A 21842-nucleotide genomic window follows, 5' to 3' on the forward strand; every position below is an offset into this window, starting at 1 on the left:
ATAATCACTGAAAATACAAAAATATTTTAATTATTAAAAGAAAAACATGTAATGACGTACTTGTAAATAAGATAAATAAATTTAATATATTACTATTCAACACATAGAAACTACTACATTATTAAATGCTGCAGGCAACATTCTTCATAACTTGAAATATTTAGTTTATTGTTATAAAATTGTCATTTTCAATTTATTTATTGTCTCGCGCCTGAATATGACTGTTTGTAAATAACATGCAACTGCAACTTTTTTTAGCTATACAGACTTATTTAAGCTGTTGTTTTTGGAGCAAGTGTTCATTTCCCCCTCCATCTCTTTGTCACTTCTTGACACATCATCTTCTGAGTCACATAAATGATTTTGGAAATCGGCCTATATCAACGAATCGATTGAGAGGGGCAAATGTTTTCTAATAGTCAAAAGCTTGAATGTAGGAACCTGACATCATCTTCAAAGTCGTCAGTTTCCTTCTTTTCTCAATGCGACATTGTAGTAGATGACGAATTATTTGTTTTTTGGCTGACTAACTTGTTCTCATCTCAATTTACCCCCCCCCCACACACACACACTTATTTCCTAACATTTTGTGCATCCGTTGTTCCAAAGCGTCCTTCTCTGCCTTCGACACAAGACACCCGGTATTCATTAAATGCAACTTCTGTTCCCTTTACGGCCAGTTCTCAAAAGTTTAATTTGAAAATTCAAATTATAAATTTCAATTCCAATTATAAAGTAAAATTCAGATTATAAAACTTGTACTGCGCAGGTACTTGAGTTACACATAGAAACAACTTTATCGTTTGAAATTTACTTTTTCATATTCTTAGTACTTTTTATTTTAACATAGCATACATCTTTCCATAAGTAATTTAGATGGTTATATTTAAATTCATATATTACTCCAAATCTTGATTTAAAAATATAAGGAAATATAATAGAAATAGTCGACTGAACTGCCTTCTGATGAATAAGTTCTATTGTTTCTATTTATACCTCATTTGTTAAAATAGAAATCAGTGTTCGAGAAAAAGCTGTATGAAAGAAAGAAGATCCCTTGTTAAATATTTACAGTAAATAAATTTTGTTACATATTATACAGAACTTTAATAAGGATACTTCAAATATAAAAAGTATTCCCTGATTCTTTCATATGATAACTCTAGCATCGCATATAACTCGTAAAATGATAGTTTGTAATTTCAATGCTTTGAAAATGTTCTTTAACTACTTGAAAGCTACGTTCATTATAATTTTTGTATTGTTTATATTGTACGCAGTTTGGACGTACCATATAAGATTTACTTGCGGTTTATGTTTAATTTATGACTAAAGTCTCTACACTTGATGCGTTAGGTGTGAATACTTACTGATTTATTATTCTTTTTCTTATCAAAGCAGAAAGAATTTAATTAGCTGATTTAAGTTTACCGAAACTTGACATTTTTTTTCATATTTGAAACCAGTATTGCAGGTTTATACTATTTATATTATTTCCCTGTCATTTTGTATGCACGTAACCATATTCATTAAACAGGATAATTCAAAATTAAGATATGAAGAAAACCTAAGCTTTCATTTTAGTGGATATTAAGTTCATGTTGGATCAGCTGACCAAGCTTGATGGAATTTTAATTGTCCTCAAAAATCCTATGATTTTGTGTAGTTTTGATATAATGGATAGAGTGTAATTAATAAAACTTTGCTGTAAGCTCTAGGAATTTTTTTTTTATGCTTTGAATTTAGCTGTGGTTTAAATAAAAAATATAGGTCACAAATTGCTTTGTCGTGATCAGAATAATGATAAAAATAATATTAATGGTTTAAATTTACTTTTCAGCAATGATGTTTTGGTGATGAACTAATAGTATTCCAATGATTTCAAACAAAGGATATTCTATTATTGATACGGCAAAGTTGTTGATTAAAATCTTGTATTAATTACAAAGCATTATTTTCATTAACTTTAGAAATAAAATACTAAACAAACTTCGGCGTTTATCTTGCCTATTTAACTTTGTTAATGATAAAAAATAATAAGTAACGCAAATTTTATTCATACTAAATTTTCTTTTCTTAAAATTAAAAAAAGTTCTTGCATAAATTTTGGATTCATGCGCAATATGCATATACAATACATATAGCCTCATTCTTATAATAAAAACTATTTGGGAATTGTTTAAAATATTTTTACATTCCTCGAAATTAGTATTCAGATTTCAAGACCATTGTAATATAATTAAATTGCTTAGTTTCTGTTTGTTCTGTTTCTTACTGTACGAATTAAAAAAAATCAAGTACAAAAAATCAACTTGATGATATAAGAAGTGGGAATTATTCTACGACTGGACTATTAACAGAGTTAAAGTCTCGAGAATAAGCCCTAACCACTGAAAGAATTTTCCCATACCTAACGTATCTGCGAAGACGCGATAGAATGTAATTACTGCGCAGCGACTTTTTGCCGCCAAAAGAAAGCTTTTTCTCTCCTTCTTCTTTCTCTCTCTCTCTCTCTTTTTTTTTCTTTTTTTCGAAACGTTAAAATATCAGCAACTGCTACTGACAATCTCTTCCTGCCTAACATCATCTTCACATCAGTTAATATAAGTCTTTTGGAGCGGGCTTTTGTGCATGTAAAAGAAATAAGAAAAGGGTCAAGGTAAAATTTAAAATAGTTAGAATCTCATAATAAACGTTACAAAGGAAAAATTAATTGTCTTATATTAAAATATTTTTGTAATGTGGTGCATATTTCAGTAAATCTCTCAATACGATAGTTCACTTTAACATATCAATACTTCTGTCCAAATATCCTATCTTTTAAATATACTGAATTATGATAGGCTAAAATTACTCCAGAAAAGATTTAGGCCTATTGTTTAATTTTTTTTAAACTGAGTCATCTCTGATTGGTTATTCCTTAACCATGCATAACTGTGATAACAAAGACTGCAGATGAAGACGCGATGTTCAAAACCATGTTATTCCAAGTTAGCTGTAGTTTAAAATAAATTCCATTATAATTTTTTAGAAAAAAAACTCTCGAGAAAGGTAACATGCTATACACTTGCTCTTCCAGAATTCAAATATTTTGCATATGAAATGTCTCACTATTGTTATTTCGTAAAACGCAGTTTTAACCGGATTTATTTCGTAATCTAGCATAATAATCACAAAAGAAATAACACGAAAAATTTACTGCACTCGTTAACATAGCATTAGTATGCCACGGCTCTATTTCAGACTCCAGGTGTAAACATTTTCCTATTAAGAATTTATTTAAAGCTCTTTCTTTTCTTTCGGGGAGTATCAAGTGTGAATAATTATTACGCTTTTGTGAATGAATACACAAAAATGTCTCCTACCTACACATTAGCGACTTACTGTTTTGAAGAAGATGGAGTGGTTATCCGTCGAATGACGTAAGAATTGGTCACTTAAAAAATGACGTATCTAGATCGCGTTCCCTCTGAAGCCCATTTGTTTCCCGGCCAGATTACCAGCAATCCTATCGTTTGATATTTTTTGGCGAGAACTTGGCGACAGTCTCGATACTAACTCATCACAATGCCGCTGCTAGCTAGAGCATTTAACCATCCGATCGCCAGCGTGCTAGACGCATCATTCCCATTGATGGTTTCCATCTGTGCCGGCGGTACTCTGGTGAATAATTGCAGGCGCTCATCATTCGGAATCATTGATTCGCATTAAGGATTATTTTCGCCTCTGATCGGCAGCCCAGGTTTGTTCTTATTTGCTTTATGCATTTGTAATGAATGTGGGAATGAGTTTTATATTCCTGAACCAGGCATTTTCTTTATGTTCTGTTAACTTTTAACGCACACATGTTTGGCGGGCTCATATTTTAAGCCGGCTAGTCTCAGATAGACCATTTCCCTCCACCACCAATTAAACGTGCTTTTGCAGCTGGACAACATATCAGATATACTAATTTCTCGAAATATGCATCAGTCACACGAGCATTAGTATTAAGTAACAGAATAACAAGAAATGAGAATGCGGAAACGCAATATGATCTTGAACATCTAGAACTTATGATCTAAAAAAAGGAAATACTTTAATCAGATGTTAAGTGCCGTGCAGTAAAGATAACTCTCTTTCAGCCTCTAAAGCCCTTCCAGTTATGCACTATTACAATATCAAATAATTAACCTTGAAATGTTTGCTATAATTGCTGTCAGCTGTTCTGCATATTTAGAATAGATACACATATGTGCTATATTTTCAGGGAGACAATAAAATGTTTGACATTTTTTTTATTATTGTGAGACGCTGCAAAACAGATAAAGTAATGAAACATTTTCGAAGCCCATTATTAAGAGTGGTAGTAGCCATATTTGTGTTATTGAGAATAACAGAACATTTAAATTCTGTATCGTGAAAATGAATGATGCGTTTACTACATAAAGTACTGATAGCTAAAAATTGTACTTTACTGTACATAATATTAAATTGTTACTAACGGAACAAAATTGTCTGAAATCGTAAAAGGAATAATTTCGGACGTACTGTAAGCCAATAGAGCTAAACTGGCTAAAACGTCATACTTCCGTTACAGTTCTGTACTCCATTCTGTCTATGTTAAGCAGGTGCAAGCTCCGGATGAAATTATATTTAGCATCACTAATACGTAATTTCCATAAAACTCGGCTCTAATTTTGTCTTAAAAAATAAAGATGTAGCATGCATATTTCTGTAGTAGGGAGTAACACTTAATAGCTACTTGACTATTGTTTAAACATACCAAAGAGTAAAGATTCCCCCCCTTCCCCCGTCATTGGGGTTCTGGGTCAGGAATTTGGATTTGTGACTTGTTTTCTTTAAGAGTTTTCAGTATCGCTATTTCTTGCTTTGAAGTTCAAACCTTTAGCGTTTACCTATATGGCATGAGACTTAATTTGCTGTATGTTAAATAAGAAAGATTTTGAACTATGCTTAGTTCACGAGAAATTTCATATAATTGGTTTATACACAAAATGAAATATTCATTATAAAAAGCAAGTTAAAATCGAGCTCAAAGCAAACGAGACGGTATAAGAAATTTGTTATTTATAAATTCTTTTGCTTTTATGTTCTATTTACGTATGTTATACTTTTATACTTGCTGAACATTATAAACGAAATTATTGACAATTTATGTATGTTTATAATGCTGGGATCTTCTTTTTTCGCACGCAAATAAAAATCGTAGATACGGAGAAGAAAAAGTTTACTTGCTTAACCCTTTTCAGCATTCCCAAAATGAATCAAACATAATATTCCAAATTATATTTATTCCTGTATATATGGGCATAGCAAACATTTACTTTTATAGGCTATTTTTTTCAACTACTTCATCCAGATGAACCGGAAGTAGGGAAAATAGGCATTTTGAAATGTTTTCTTCTGAATAATACGTTTATACAGATTTCTAGGAATTTTGACTAAATTATTATTCTCAGAATATCTAGCTGCATACTCGGAATTTCTAGATTTCTGAGACAGTGTTCTGTATTTTGCATTACTAAGCTAGACACCGCTGTATCATTAAACGGAGACGTAACGGTAACGGTCCATACACACTGTAGAACGCATTCCTATACCGGCTTGCCGGGGATTCTACTGATGCAACAACGAGTAAGTTTCGAGAGCAGTTGGGGTACATGGTAAATTTTATTTTGTAGCGTTGCGTATAGTAATCCAGAGTAATTCAAAGCATTCTACAGATTGAAGATAATCGTCGACTGCGTCGCGTGCTTTTTCTTTTTATCCTTAGATAAGCGGAAATACTGATGAATGTAGGTCTGCATATTTTTTTTTTTTTTTTTTTTTTTTTTTTTTTTTTTTTACGTAATTAGTTTTAGTGAAAAAAGTTAGAGATATGTGAAACTTGTCTTGAATACGGCGGTCGGAAATTAAATGTTTCTAAGCTGGTATGCTTAAGTTTTTAACGAAAGAACTTTCGTTTTTTTTTATGGCGGGGGGGGGGAATAAAAAACCAAGGATTTTTGCATATATAGTACGACATTTTCGTTAAGGAAAAAAGGAAGTATACAATAAATTTTAAATTTTCTTTTAGCTTTAAAAATTTGCAGGAAATGTGGCTTTTAGATTATAATTTGGCCGTCGTCATTTGTGCTTGTTAAGATAAATACACTTTTTTAAAAACAATTTATAACAATTAATATATTATGAAATACCCTCAGATAATTTTAAGAAAGTTTAAAACAATCCTTTTTATTCGATTCAGCCTAACAATTTAGATAGTTCGTGTAATAACAAACTCTGTTGCGTGCGGGATAAACAAAACACAAGCGTTAAAAGTAAAAACTTAAGTATTTAAAATGAGTTATTCATAAGACAGGGCTTCGACTTACACATTGGGACGATCAACGGTGACAGCCAAAAGCTCTCCCCTTAAGTCAAGAATTATGTTCTTTTATACGTTAAACTAATTTATATCCTGGTGGGAGCCGACAAAAGTATAATTGTTAAACAATAAGATATGCTGAAAATAATAAGACAACTTTTTAATAAAATTAAAATCATACAAGCTTTCTGATTCAGCTAAAAAACGTTTTATCATGTACATATATGTAATTACTTTAAAATCTATTTTTGAAATAACCTAATGTATGTTAAATCCCAGGCTTGATTTCACATGGTCACGATTTTTAGCATTATATGGCAATTTCTTAATAGCCATATAATGCTAAAATATTTCTTTTAAAATGCACCTCGTTTCAAAAATAAATAAAACAAATTTTATTTTACGAAAAACTATTTAATTTTTATATAATTTGTTCAAATATTATTTAGGAAATTTGTTTTACTTAGTAATTTTAGAGTGTTAAGTAGTAAGCTTATTTTTCTGTGTGTAAAGGAAATATAATTTATTTTATAGCTTACTCAAAAACTGAATTTCTCTGCAGATTTCTCTGATTGTGCCTGTTTTGAAAGTTCCATTTAAATGTGTTTAGTTCATAATATTCGATAAAACAAAAATATAGAGAATTTCGATCTCTAAATAAAAACGTTGAGCAGTGCAATTCATTCTCAGATTTGATTTTCGATCGCTAAATGAATTGACAAAGGAGGGAATTTCTCCCATGTGAACTGAAATTACAAGCCAACTTCTCCTAAAAAATTATCCTTTGCTTGTGTACCTTAATCCTTTGATTATGTTTCCTTATTTATTTAGCATGTCTCTTCCCAGCAGCAACTTTTATATTATATCTTTCAGTGACATTACATGTTATCATTATGCATATTAATTTGAACAAGGGCGGCCGGCGTTAGAACATTTGCCATCCGGTGCAACCTCTGCGGCTTCTAAATTCTTTTGCTCACTAAATTTTGAGTTTTCCCAACAGGTGCAGTGTCACCGATTGCACTGGCTCTGGCCCTCATTTAAAGTACGTTCAGTTTTTAATTAAATGAGAACGACAGAAAACTGTTTCTAATCTTATTCCCGTTGAAAATGATCTCAAATTTTCCTTTCAAGCTTGCTAGAGGCTGTTCGTTTGGAATTAATGTGAAAGAAAAGCGAATTTTATAAATTAAAGTTAATTATAAATAATTAATTGAGTTTATAAGGTATTTCTCCCACCTTCTTGGCGTGCCTTCGTGGTTCTGCACACTGGGCTGGTATCCAGCGGTCGATTCCCGGCGAAGGCGTTTGCTAATTTTTCATCTGATCTGCTTCCAAAAAAATGCTTAATGTCTCTACAGTGGCGCCCGAACTAAAAGGGTATTGGATGATGATTTTCCTCACCCAGGATTTGGCGATTGGGTTCCCTAAAAACCCCAGTCGCCCTTTAAAAGGGGAAGGATATAAGGTATTTCTCCCGCCTCCCTAGAGTGCCTTTCGTGGTGTAGTGGTTAGCACACTGAGCCGGTATTTCAGAGGTCCGTGGTTCGTTTCCCGGCGAAGGCGTATGCTAATTTTTCATCTCTTCGACTTCCAAAAATCCTAATGTCTTTACAAGCTAAATATTGCTTTTATCTTTCCCCACGTTGTGTTGGTTTGATTCCAATTTGATTTTAACATTATTGAAAGAAGTTAAGAACTCATCACATTATTCAATAATAAATTTATTCTAGTCATGTCCTCCTGCATTTACCAGTGCTAGATCAATTTGAGGAATTTCTGTATTTAATATTCAAGCCATAATAAGACCAATGAATGTAAAATATGGCACTGTTGCCCACACACACAAATTCTTTTCCATCACTTACGTCATTGAAATCTTCCTGGTATTATATGAATCCTGAAATATCAGTTTGGACATTAGGAATGTGCTTAACGTTATGAATAATTCAAATCAAGGAAAGCTGCTTACTTTTATGCACATTCCGCAGTCAGCTGTAGTTGAAGTTGAAAGATGATGAAATTTGGCATGCTGGGGCAAGTTATACTGAAAAACAAACTGTGTAAAATGCTGTGCACTAAGAAGAAAATTTGATCTAACTGCTTTCTACATATCAAGGGAGTACATTTAATAAAAAAGGACTGTTAATCAGAATTACTTCAACACCTTTAGAATAGTTTTTTAAGCTGAAGTATAGCATGAATAGCCACATCAAAAATGGCATAAAACCATAAGATGCACCCACCTCAGAAAATTTTTTTATCTCAATACTTAGAGGCATATCTGCACTTGACCGAAACCAGTTTCATTCCTCCACACCTCAAAACTGTGGGTCGTGGTTGTTCAAATTTTAGGCTGAACTGGAAACCTTTTTTTAAGGATTGGTTTGGTTTATTAACCATCGGCGACACCTTTCCGTCTAATGTACACCAAACTGCTCAAGCATTATGACCTGAAAGGGCAAAATGAAACTCTGTAAGCTAGGTTGCTTCAATTTTTCCTTTTAATTTAGGTAGACATTTTGACAGCTGAAAAGCCAGTCAGCAGCCCACTGCAGCGTAGAAACGGTGCATGTTAATATGTTTTTCGTGTAAACTTTCTAAACGTTGCGTTAAGTGGTTTGTTACGATCAGCAGTTACCAGAACAGTTTAAAATAATTTAATTTCACTTACTTGCGTTGGTACTTTTATTTCTTCTCTTCATTGATACTTATATGTTCATTCCTGAAGAGATTCCTTTTCATTTTTAAGTATTCAAAGCAACAACTGGCTAACACATTTGCATTTACTATATGTAAATGCTCGGTATATATAGAAAGAACTATTTATGAGGTGATAAGGTCACTGATCTCAGCTGTTTTTGTTGGGAATTAGACACGTGGTTAAAAAGGTTGGAAATGACCATTTTATTTCAGTAAGCCTGTTAGTGTTAAGAATTGATTTCATGGGGTCGTTTGTTTACATCAGAGATTTCGTAAACAGTTTCAGTTCGCGTTTTGCTGCGAACGGAATATGAGACTTTATCGTTCTATTTTATGGATTGGTTACAACAGCAGAAAATTCTGCCGCACGGCTGGAGGAAAATAATTTGTAACCGACAGCGGAAAAACACGCGCATGTCCGTGACCAAGCATTTGCAAGGATAATCCGTCAAGAAAACAAAGCCCGTTTTAAACAAAACATGAAGAGTTACGAATTACATAAATGTATCCCTTGAGAACGTTTATTAATAGGCTTTGTGAGAGCGATCGGCTAGCCTTGACCTTGACCATCTTCGAAGGTTAGGAAAAAAAAAGGAGAACCTGGCTTGTCGCCCAAGGAGTTTGACGCGTCCGCATGACATGTCAAGACCGTGATTATGTAGAGCTGTGCAACGAAATTACAAGTCAGCTTTGACGCTTGTCTGCTTTTATTAAAATACCGATTCCGTTAATTAAAGACATATCTTGAATGTCCGTCTCTCTCAAGTTTACGCTTGACGAGGGTTCGTAATATTTCCTCTTCCGCGTTAATTTCAGGTGATAGATGAGAATTCAAGTTTATTAGACACAGAACTTAAGCATATTCTTAAGCATTCATTGCTAGTGCATGCTAAACGAAGAAAACAGATTTGGGAAACAAATGGAACATTCACGCACTTTGTTTCGACGAACTGAGAACGAAATATTTTATGTTCAAATTATGGATATGAACATCGATGATGATAACCGCGATAAAGTTTGGCTACTAATATGGAATGGATCACAAATGGAAATATTTTAAATTGTAGCTTTTCTCTAAAACTGGAGTATCAATACACTTGAGTTTTTATTTCTCAGCTAATTGTTGAGAGAAATCCTTCGCTCTTTAAAAAGCTACTTCAATTATTTTTGTTATTACTATAATTAGTGTTCGATTTCTTGTGCCGCAATTTTTTCCTTTCCTTAAGAATCAAAAGCTGAGAGAGAAATTTCGAAATTTCGCGATCATAATCTTTCTTCCCAGTTGTAGATTGTTTCGGTTAAGGCTGTGGGTGGCACCTAAAAGTAATGCACTCTTTTTGCTGGTATAGAATTTCCCAGTGAGTATGTGAAAAACATGAAACACAGCTCTTCAAGATTCTATAAAAAGAAATTCTGCCTTTCTGCGGTCATTTAAATGTGATATATTATAATAAACTCATTTGTTTTCACAGTTGCTACGCCATCTGTGTTATTTTTAAGATCATTTTTAAAATCATGGTGCAAAGAAATGGTTTATCTCATGTATTTGGAGTGCTGATGAAGCAAAGTTTTTAAGGTAAAAGTAAAAAAAAAAATTTTTTTTAAATTTTTTTTTTGTGATTTATTCAGTAATTTAGATTAAAAAAAAAACCGAATCAGTAACTGGATAATATGAACAGCTGTTGCCTACTGAAGACGACTGATTAAATAACAGGAGGGTCCTCTTAAATGATGAAAAGCATTTTCTCCATGTTAAGTTAGGGGGTGCATTAAATTCTTTATATGATAGATGGGATGGTGAAGGATTTTGATTTGCAGCCCGCCCATATGCCAGCTGCAGAATCTAATATTCTTTAATTTTACTGAAGGTCAGAGATTTGGTATTTGGGTTCATAGCCAGGGCTGTTAATTAATACCCATTTGAGCGGTGATGTAAGGAATCTGGCGTTTCAGTTCATCGAAGAAGACTGCATCATGGCTCGAAGAAGACTGCATCATGGCAGACCCTAGGAAGAAACACTGTAATTGGGCCTCATTAGTTTGAAGAGGCAGGCAGCTGAATATTTTTCAAAATAAAAAAAAATCAGTTTTCATAAGTCGGTTTAGTGGCAGTAAATATAACAGATTTTATTATTTTTATTCTACTTAATATTTGAACATTTTTAATGTAGAATTTGTCATGGCTTGATTATTTTCTCCCTCCTTTCTGCATGACTTCCGGTATAAAGTTAGCATACTCGGCATTTATTCCAGAGGCCCAGGTTCGAGTCCCGGCGAGGGCATTGCTCATTTTTTACGTCACCCGCATATTAAAAAAACTTACTGACTCTACACTATTTAATGAGGGATACTTATAGATAAGAGTATTTTATTACTTGCTGTTTCCTGCTAATTGATTTTTATTGTAGCCCGCAAAATCAAGCATTTTGTTTCGTGCTGTAAGTAGGTTGTTATTCATACTGGTTTCATTTGAAATGCATAATAGGTCGTTGTAACATCTATGCTTATAGACAAGTTAAAAAACCTGAACCAAATCTGCATTCAAAACACAGTGACTTCTCATTAATTTACCGTCGAGAAGATTATATCCAGATTACATTATACATATAACAGAGATCGTGTGCTTTCGAACAGAATTGCACTTAAATATATAGCAATAAAAACCTACTCAAGTGTCACTGAGACAATATTTCAACTAAGCTACAAAATCACTCTATGGCCAGAAAATTTGGCTGAAGAGAAGGCAAATGTTTTCATCATCTTAACCTTTGGTCATGCATATGTATTAATTTGCACTAATTTACTGGTTTCAGTTAAGGTTGTGGGTTTGCTCAGTATCCTTGGCATACCAAAGTTGACTCTTTGCTGTTACATATGAAGCTGCCAATTCCTTAATATATTCAATGAATTATTTATCATGTTAACAGAGTAATTTGCCTTAAATGGAAAGTTTTGACACAAGAGTTTGTTCATTTTTTACCGAAATGTATATACTGTAGCACATTATAAAGTTTCTAAATTGGGTAAATTGTTATAAAATATTAAAAAAAAATAATCTGTGTATCAAGTTTATTTTCTTATACATATGGCAATACGCTAAATAAGGACGAGTTTTTAAGAACTTCCAAATTTGGAATTATCATGAATCATGCTATTTAATAATAAAATAAAGTAGGTAAAAATTTAACGAATTCAGAAGAATCCACTGATAGGATTAGATGCATTAGAAATGGATTAGAATGGAATTGCATTAGAATGGATGGATACAGGGAAACTATGAACTGTTTTACATTCTGAAAGCAGAAACTTGCCTACGATGATTCCCTTCTCTTTTTGCAATGTTTTTTGTTTTTAAGTAGAGCAAACTAATAATTATTCGTCGGTGAGTGGAAATTTAATGGACCTTGCGTTATTTTCCGAGCGATTTGGTTTCTAAGAACATACGAGAAAGAGTGTGATCGATGTAAAATATACTAATAATAAATAGATCCTTGAAATGTATAACATTTTATGTTAAATAAATATGCAAATTTTTATACACGGAGTTGATAGTGCAGAGGAATTCTTGTATATCGTTTTATAATAGTAAATCAGTTTCAGCGGTATCTTGCAGTTTTGAGAATTATTGTTGTCACATTTTAGAAAAGTAAGTTAAAATGCCTTTACAACTTTATACTGATAATGAACGTTCTCAAAACTAAGAAATCACCCTGATTATTCACACGTTTTAAGAATAAAAAGAAATATATCAGTGTTGTTATTAAAATATAAGTTAGACTAAAATTGAAGGAATTGTATTTGCCTTTTAATTATAATCAGCAGAAAATAACTTTGGTTGTTTCTTTTCAAATATATATTTTAAAGAGTAATGGTTTTTGTATATTAAAATGTAATTAAAAAATAATAGAGAGCCTGACATTATATCCGCTAATTATTAACAGTTTGCATTCAAGAGCTCCGGCAAGGATATGGATGTAATAAACTTTCCAAATATGCTTTGTGGTATGTTTTGTAATTAATTACCTTTCAAACCTACACTCGATAGATATCACTTAAAAATTAATTAAATGCATTATTTATCTTCGAACTAGGTAATATGAATGCATATTAGGTCAGCGTTTCTTATTATGCTAATATTCAAGAAAAGGTAAGCAAAAGAACCCGTAAAACAATTAAGCGTTGGAAGTATTAGATTAAATTTGAGATTAAATCACGTTTTAGTTGTAATTGGAACAGTAAAGGGTACATTATTTTATCCCATTTTCTCTTTTTGTTTTCTTGTTTATATATATAAAATTTTTAAGGTCAGGCAAAGAATTTGATCCAAAACATTCAACGTAACTCCAACAGAAAATCGTAAGTAAAGATCAATGCAACTTATTTTCGTGCGGATATATATACGGAAATGTGTATTAGAATGACATGCGGACTGAAATTGAGAAACTATCGTGCTGAAAAATTGAACAGTATAAGAATATAGATTCTGTATCATTATAAATCTTTTTGGTTGTGGAAGTCCGAACTACTTATCCGATTTAATTCATGAAAACTTTTTCTTAAATTGGATTTCTAATAGATAAAAAACTGCATCGACCGTTGTCAGTACGAGCAATTACAGTTATTCGGAAGACTAATCCTAAAAATTCAAAAACTCTTGCACGAAAAAGAGCCGTGGGAAAAATGTGCTTCTAGTAACTGGGGGTAAATGCTCTGTTACCAATTAAAGCTTTCGGTATCAGTGATCGGATCAAGAGCAAAAAAATTACAAAGAAAGCAGATGATTCACTGGAGAAGCATGGGTTTCGCTATCAGTTTCACTTCCGGCTGCAAACTATTTACGATGCATCCATTACGAACTAAATACCGTTTCTGAATGGAAAAGGGGGATGAGTTGATTACTTTGAGTGCATTTTCTTACTCAACGGCGAGGATTTATCAGATTGCGAAAGAAAGCGGCTAATCGCTATTTCATTCATGAGTGTGCATTCTGTCAGCCCCAGTTGCGCCAATCAACGCGGGAGGGATAAGACATAAAGGCAGCGATTTCTCTGCTCTGCTCGAACATTTGCATCGGCTTCTAACGACTGAAGGTGAGTTGAATTTTACACATTCTTGCATTTAGGGCCGATTGTGTTGTGGCTACGGTTTCAGCAAACAAACACTTGCGCACCTTTTGCAGGGTAATTAAATTTAACGGCACAGTTTGGTCACAATTCAGTGTAGATCTTTTATTAAATAAGCTAATTTAATCTGTCCTTTTTAGTTTAAATTTATCACTGAAAAAGAGTTGATCTAAAAGACAGAAGTAAGGAATTTCAGCGAACTTTAAAGCCAATTTTGAACCATTTTAGAATTAAAAAAATAGTAAAAACTTTGTTTTAAACCTGTACCGGGGAAAATATGCAACATTTTGATAAACAGCGGTATTTAAGGGCAAATATGATAAATTGCCTCGCTAATTTTATTAGAGAAAGTAAGCACTATTTCCGAGAGATCGTGATCTTTGGTTTTCAGTAGCAAACGTTTTGTTGATTTTTTAATAACATAATGCTAACTGTTACTGTACGCCTAATATAGCGAGTATTACTTCATATTGTGCAATGTATAAGACTTACGGTTTTACGCTGAGAAGTAGATTAATCCTCTTACACATCCTCATCTTCCAGAATAAAAATAGTTACGTTTTTAATACTTTTAAGTATTTTTTATACTATACAGTTGGAAAATCTGCCTAACGTTTATGACTATTTCATAACTGCTTCATATTCTTCTTAAAGGACAAACTTTCTAATTTTGCTTCAGAACTTCTGTTTAAAAATTTCTTTTTCTCCCTCCTATTTTTTTATTTCTCTGTGTGTGTGCAGTTAAGTTTTCTCTTCACTTAATAAGTAAGTAGCCTTTGCAGATATTTGGTTTCTTCAGTTCATTGCCAGAAATTCAGTCAGTAAACATTCACTTCTTTCCTGCGAAGTTAATCTGGAAAATAATGAGGTGCTGATATCCTATATTATTAGGTACCAAAACTTATTTTATCTTTAATATAAATACTAAGGTTTCTGTATAATTGCGAGTGGAAGAAATGAAAGCAAAAGATAAGTCATTAATTCCATTTCTTTGTTATCTCTGGCAGAAAATTTTTATTATTATCAAGCATGACAGCGTAATAAATAATATTTCCTTTCCTTTCATTTAACCTTAAAAACCATAAAATGTTACTTGAATTTTGCGCATGTTCCAGCAGTAGTCTGTTAAGATGCAAAATTTAATTTTCTTTAATACCTGTGCTTGCCAAACCCTGAATGTAAGATGAAATTTTACCCAAACTGCAGTTTGATGCGAAATTTGATTATCAATTTAATGAATACGGTTGCTTATTTAGACGGTTTTAACTGTATATTAAAAGGATGTCATTGTCGATTTAGAAGAACCCGGTTTTAGTTTCAGTAATGTGCAGATTACTAGCAAAAATAATTTTCCTTTGGCTGCAGATGTCTAGTGGTATCATGATTGTGCTGATTTAGTGGGTTATCAAATCGGAATAGTGAACGTAAAAAAATTCCATTAATTATTTATAAAAGTAAAAATTGTTTGATATAGAAAGGGATCGACGTGTAGATTCGCTAGCTTTTTGTATCACTCATTTGCTCAGCGCACTAACATCTATCATGAAAACGAGTGCGTTGCATTTTTTAATGTTTTACAGGTACAGGTATTGGTAGAAGTGGGCGGGACACCAGAAATTCACCACTGGTCGTACAGGTATAATCTCATCGCATTAACTGAGCAGTTCTGCCCCAATTCTGAGGAAGAACACCCCAGGGATTGGTCCGAAGAGATATACCACCTCTCTTCTCCTACCAACAACCTCTCGAGATGACTTTCAGCTCGCCGTGTATTTTGAGTACCTTTTCTGGGATTCGAACCCCGGATTATCGGTACGGCGGTCATCGTCACTAACTATCACCTTACAAAAGCATCTCCCGAAAAATGCATAATAAGCAATCATTTGCGGAAGAGGTAGAAAAGAGGAACCATAAAACCATCGCCGCTAGCGCTTTTATTGACAGTTTTACGCTACAGTAAAGTTATATTTAATGAAACTGATAACGTATGTTTGATTATTTTTTTATCGTAGTTTTAAATAAATTCAAGAGCACTGAATTTATATATTTTTTATAATGAAAACTGTGTTATCTTCCATAACTTTGTTTGTTACGTAAAGACTTATTTAACATCAGTTTCAATCTAACAGACTTTAAACATGCTTAAACTAAAATTACACGCTTAAAATGCGTAACTAATCAAACAGAACTATTAATTTAAAATTTTATTTCGATCTGAATACTTAAGGTGCGGAAATACTTCGAAATCAGAGCGACTGTTTTTTCGAAATAAGGTCTTTTTTTCGCCTTTTCTTCTTTCTTCCCCTTCTTCCCTCTGATAAACTACGCAACAAACAAGATGACTGATAGGATGACAATGCACGTGGATGTAATTCATTCATGTGGATCTCTCAACAACACTCTGTTTTTAAACTGCAAATTTCTTTCTTTCAGTGCGTGCAAGATTGATAAGACGTCTAATCAAGTATTTAAACAAATAAGAGAGCCTTTAGGCAGCTACATTCATTCAACATGCCTTTCAGATTTTATGTGATATAATGTTCTCGGAATTTCTTGTACTGAACTTGATTTGCAAGTTAAGTTTACCTATATGAGGAAAATTCGCGGATGGTAATATATTTCATGATCAACTTCTTATTTTCGTATTTGATTTCATATCTCTATCATCATCTATTTGTTTTAATTAATATTTGTTGCAAATATCTGTTGAATAACGAAAACATAATTTGCCTGATAATGATTCGCAAAGTGATGAAAGGATTATAAAATAAATAATAATAGAGCTAGAAAGATAATTGTTTGCTTGTGAGAAAGTAAGTGCTTTAAAGTACAATAAGGAAAGAAAATAGCAAAGCATATTTACAGTAGGGACACACGTGTAATTAATGAATTGAAACACTTGGTACATTTTCCACTATGGTGACTTGCATATGAATTGAGAAACCTGTGACTAAAAAATTTGAACTGAACAGAAAATTTTCAAATTTACTTTTGAACTAAAGCAGTCATTTTTATTATTCTTTGTATATAATTTAAGACCCAATTTCTGGAATGCATCTTTAAATCGAACTAACTTCTATAACTAAAACGCCATAGACTTCTTACGTTTAATAGAAATCAATTCAAAATATTATTGAAACTGAAGTTAATTAAATGATTGTTTTTTCTTATAATTAGAACATAATGAAATGTATCTTAATTTGAAACAATGCGAAAATCATAAAATTTTGTCTGTCTTTGAGGGACAGGTTTCCCCCGGTGACAGATAGCATCTGCTGTTGATGTATCTGGTGAATTCTTCCATTTTTATTTTAGTGTGTTTGTTTTCGTGGTGTATTTAATTAAACATTAAATCCGATAAAGAATACAAGGGCTATCTGCCTAAAGGAAAAAAAAAATGCCTTTATACATAAATTTCTAAAGGAAACAATCTCTTATCTGCGTTACACACGATAGAAACCACGTAAACATCCATATAGCCTCTCCATTTCAACGAGTATTAATTCTTGTATTGAGCATATAGTTACAGTTTTTGACCTTTATTTACCTCTCCTGTTTCTTGCGGTATTAAATTTGATGCAGACAATATACGTAAAATTTTAAAACCTATTTGCTTCCGGATATTTTTGTTTCAGCTCAATGCAATGATTCATCATTTGGTACTTATTTAAATTTGATATACATAGCGAATTCGGAAACTAAGTACCGTTTCATTCTAGCGCCGTCGCAGCGCTGTGGTAGGCATCCCGCGCATGCGCACTAGTCTTTCTTGCTCACTGACTTTCAATTGTCGCCATTTTGGTTGCTCTATGTTGTGTTTTCAGTTTGCTGTGCACATTCAAAATGTTTAAGACAATTAGTTCTCCCGCTGACTGTGAGATTCGTGCCGCGATTAAATTTTTGAACACGAGGAATGTTAAACCGGCCGAAATTTATCGTGAAGTGACAGAAGTTTACGGTGAATACGCGATAAGTGATGGAATGGTGAGAAAGTGAGTAAGAATGTTTAATGCAGGTCGAACAAATGTCCACGCCGAGGCTCGGAGTGGTCGGCCTTCTGTTGTCACCGATGATTTGGTAAGGAAAGTTGATGAAACAATTCATGAGAACAGACGCTTCACAATGACAACTCTTTCAGAGGCATTTCCACAAATTTCACGTACTGTTTTGTTCGAAATTGTGTTTGACCGCTTGAATTATCGCAAACTGTGTTCCCGATGGGTTCCAAAAATTCTCACTGATGTTCACAAAACAAAGCGACTTGGTAGTGCTCTGACATTTCTCACGCGGTACAGTGATGAGGGAGAAAACTTTTTAAACCAAATTGTGACCGGTGATGAAACTTGGGTGTGTCATTTCACACCAGAATCGAAACAACAATCGATGGAGTGGAGACATACTCATTCTCCGAAAAAACAAAAGTTCAAAGTGACAATGTCATCACAAAAAAATCATGTGCACTGTCTTCTGGGATAGGAAAGGCGTTTTGCTTACTGAATTTCTTCCCAGAGGTGAAACCATTAATGCGGCACAATAATGTGAGACTTTAACAAAACTAAGGCGTGCCATTCAAAACAAACGAAGAGGAATGCTCAGTAAAGGAATTGTGTTGCTCCATGACAATGCTCGGCCCCATACTGCTGGTGTCACTCAATCGTTAATTCGACAGTTTCATTCGGAGCAGTTCGATCACCTGCCGTACAGCCCGTACTTGGCGCCGTCCGACTATCACTTGTTCCTGCAGATGAAGCGCGAGCTTGGTGGCAAGCGCTTTGGATCTGACGATGACACGAAAAATGCTGTGGAGTCGTGGTTATCGAAACTGGCGGGAAGTTCTTTGACGATGGTATACAAAAACTGGTCACCCGCTATGACAAGTGTTTGATCATTGGCGGAAACTATGTTGAAAAATAGTTTAAGACATGTATTTTCATGTAAAAATAAAATTGGATTCGAAAAAATTGTTTTACTATTTTTTTTTTTTCAAAACGGTACTTAGTTTCCGAATACGCCTCGTATTTATTAAATGCTCAGCAATGATAAAGAAACGAAACTTATGCAAAATATGTGATATTGATTTTTCTGTCTCACTCACTTAGTAAGTTCTATATTTCGTTTGGTTCACTGATTAAAAACTAATCACTAAAATTCGATCTACCTGAAAGAGGATACTGTAATAGAAGACTTTCTAAGAGGAAATGCTTCAGTTTTACTTTACATGTAAATTAGATAATAGCGACATACACTATTGATATCTGCTTGAAAGGAAGGATGCCTTCGTGGAGGACTTTCCCGTGAGAAATTATTTCGTATTCATATTACATACGGAAAAAATCGCAAAAATTCCCATGCAGCCAGGCCGCTGGCATGATTTGAACCGAAGTCGAATTGCCAGTTATCAGTGACCTTATGTACTCGGACGTTGGCAGACAAATAAAAATAAGCATAATTACGTAATAAATAACAGTAGGCAAATAAGTGCTTTAATTAAACCTTACTTATCACCGAGTCCTACCAACTTTTTTTAGCTTAGTTTTTATTTTAAAAAAATTTTTAATAAAGAAAAGCATTTATTTTTATTAAGGTTATGCTTTCAAAGCGATGCTTATTTAACATATATATTCTGGCATTAGGAATATTTTTTCCGTTAAAATCAGTGTTTTTGCAGTTTTTTATATATGTTATCTTAGAACTAGTAGGTAGAGTTTTTTTAAAGCTTCGGCAACAGAATTTAGGATTTTAAACCTTTTTTTATAGGCCTTTGGTATTCGATAATTTATTTTATTGTCGCATTGTAAACAATAGAAAGATTTAAAGAAAACGAGAATCATGACTTACCAGACGTTTTTACTCACCAGTCTTCACAGAAAATAAAAATTAAGCACCGATTCGCTTAACTCATCTAGCAGAAACTGAAGTTATTCCAGGAATAACCGTAAACGAAACCAACTGTGTATTTTGAGAGGAATTAAATATGAATACAATAGGATGAAAATTAGAAGAATACGTCCGGTTCAATGGCATACTTCAGTACGAAAAATGGATCAAGAAACTGATAATGAGATACCATTTCATTTTGCGAAAACCTTATTTAATCTCCTGATGCAATTCCAATAGATTTTAATGTGTAAGTTCTTGTTAAAATAAGTTATGAGCAAGCGTCACGTCATTCTATTCGTGGATTCTGAGAAACATATTATGACAAAATCGTGGGCATTTGAAAGCATATCATGCAGCAGTCTTAGCTGAATTGAATTTCTGATAATAGAAACTTCAATAAAAGCTGGCGCACAGAAGCATGATAAGAGCAGCATAGCATTACTGAGGCGATATCAGTCTATGCAGTTTATTAAGCATAAATCGATGTAAATACCTTACTTCCAATCATAAATTTTAGTATTAGAAAATAGGGTGAACAGTTCTACAAAACCACACTACTTTTGAGAATAAGATAATGCCATTTATTTTTCCTAAAACTTTAACTGAGTTAGATATTTGAAATATAAAATTTTTCTTCTAGATGCATCAGTGAACGTAGACACTTAAAAGTCATCGTCACAATTCATTTTCAGCATACAATATACTTTTTTTTGCTTGTTCATAAAATATGTATTTACTTGTAAAGAATGAAACAATTGAAACAGCTGATTTTTAAAAAAAATGTTTTGAATGGTTTTACAGAGTCAACTGATTCAGTTCAAACTTTTCTTTCCCAATATTTTGTCATAATATGTTTCTTTGCTTAGTTTCAAGCACATTTATAAATTTGACACATGCTTAAAAATATAAAAGTAATGTGATTTATTAATAAAAATATTAGAATCTCTCTCCATTTTAAGCAATCAAGCAAAAGGGGTAAATGAAAATTCTGTCGTTGTTTCAAGCACAAAATCTATTAAAATTGCCTATTTTTGGAGAACTGAAAAAGCTGTAGCACTGTCATTAAGTGAGTCATACTAGAAATAAATATAGATAAACTTTTCTTTTTAGTATGAATAGGAAATTTGTAAAAACGAGAATGTTAAAAACCAAAAGTTTTTCATTCGCTCTTTGGCCAAAAAGGTCTGTTTTAGCTTCTCAGGTTTTATAATAAAGTCCTTGAACCCGCTCGAGCCGACCATTAGTCTTTCAATACTGAGATTATCCAGCGCGTTTCATAACAGGACACCTTAATGAGGGCGGTGGACGTTTCAAGTCCATGTTTTGTGTAGCGAGTCTCCGGGGATTCCTCCCTGTTAATATTAAGAGAACGTTAAGTTGTTTTGATTTCACTAATTTTATCTGTCTGGTCATAAACCAAGAACTTTGGATTCCACACGCGTTGCTTATTTGGAGCATAGATAACTTACATGGTACTTTAGAATTTAGAATCTGCGTTTTCTCGTGCATGGAGGAGTTATTCGAAATGCAAGAATTAAAATGAGTTTTTATAACACATTGGATTTGTGATTTTATTTGCCATAAATTTCAGACCTACGGGTGATTAGACGGGGACAGAATTCTTGCGATGTATTTTCTTTGCGCTTTAAAGAAAAGTTTGTAGATTTTAGAATTTTGAAGAACTTATTTGTAATATCTTCAGTATCTGTGTATTATGTATAGCCATTTTGCAAATTTTACGTACGATTTATTGAGAATATCTAAAA

General features: G+C 33.0%; 2 protein-coding genes across 3 annotated transcripts in view; one reads left to right on the top strand and one right to left on the bottom strand.

Annotated features, from left to right (window-relative positions):
* Positions 1–21842, bottom strand: part of Syn (synapsin) — a 377780-nt gene that overhangs the window by 214651 nt on the left and 141287 nt on the right. The window lies entirely within an intron of this gene.
* Timp (Tissue inhibitor of metalloproteases) overlaps positions 3586–21842 on the top strand; it is an 84232-nt gene continuing 65975 nt past the window's right edge. Inside the window, exon 1 of one of the 2 annotated variants that reach the window (XM_035370609.2) lies at positions 3586–3742. The gene's annotated coding sequence lies outside the window, so the exon portion shown is untranslated. Of the gene's footprint in view, positions 3743–14023; positions 14164–21842 lie in introns of those variants that run through there. The other variant, XM_035370617.2, reaches the window with a different exon arrangement.

The sequence above is a fragment of the Stegodyphus dumicola genome, chromosome X1 (assembly GCF_044657685.1).
Source record: "Stegodyphus dumicola isolate Sdum_Otavi_A_Nest chromosome X1, ASM4465768v1".
Classification (NCBI taxonomy): domain Eukaryota; kingdom Metazoa; phylum Arthropoda; class Arachnida; order Araneae; family Eresidae; genus Stegodyphus; species Stegodyphus dumicola.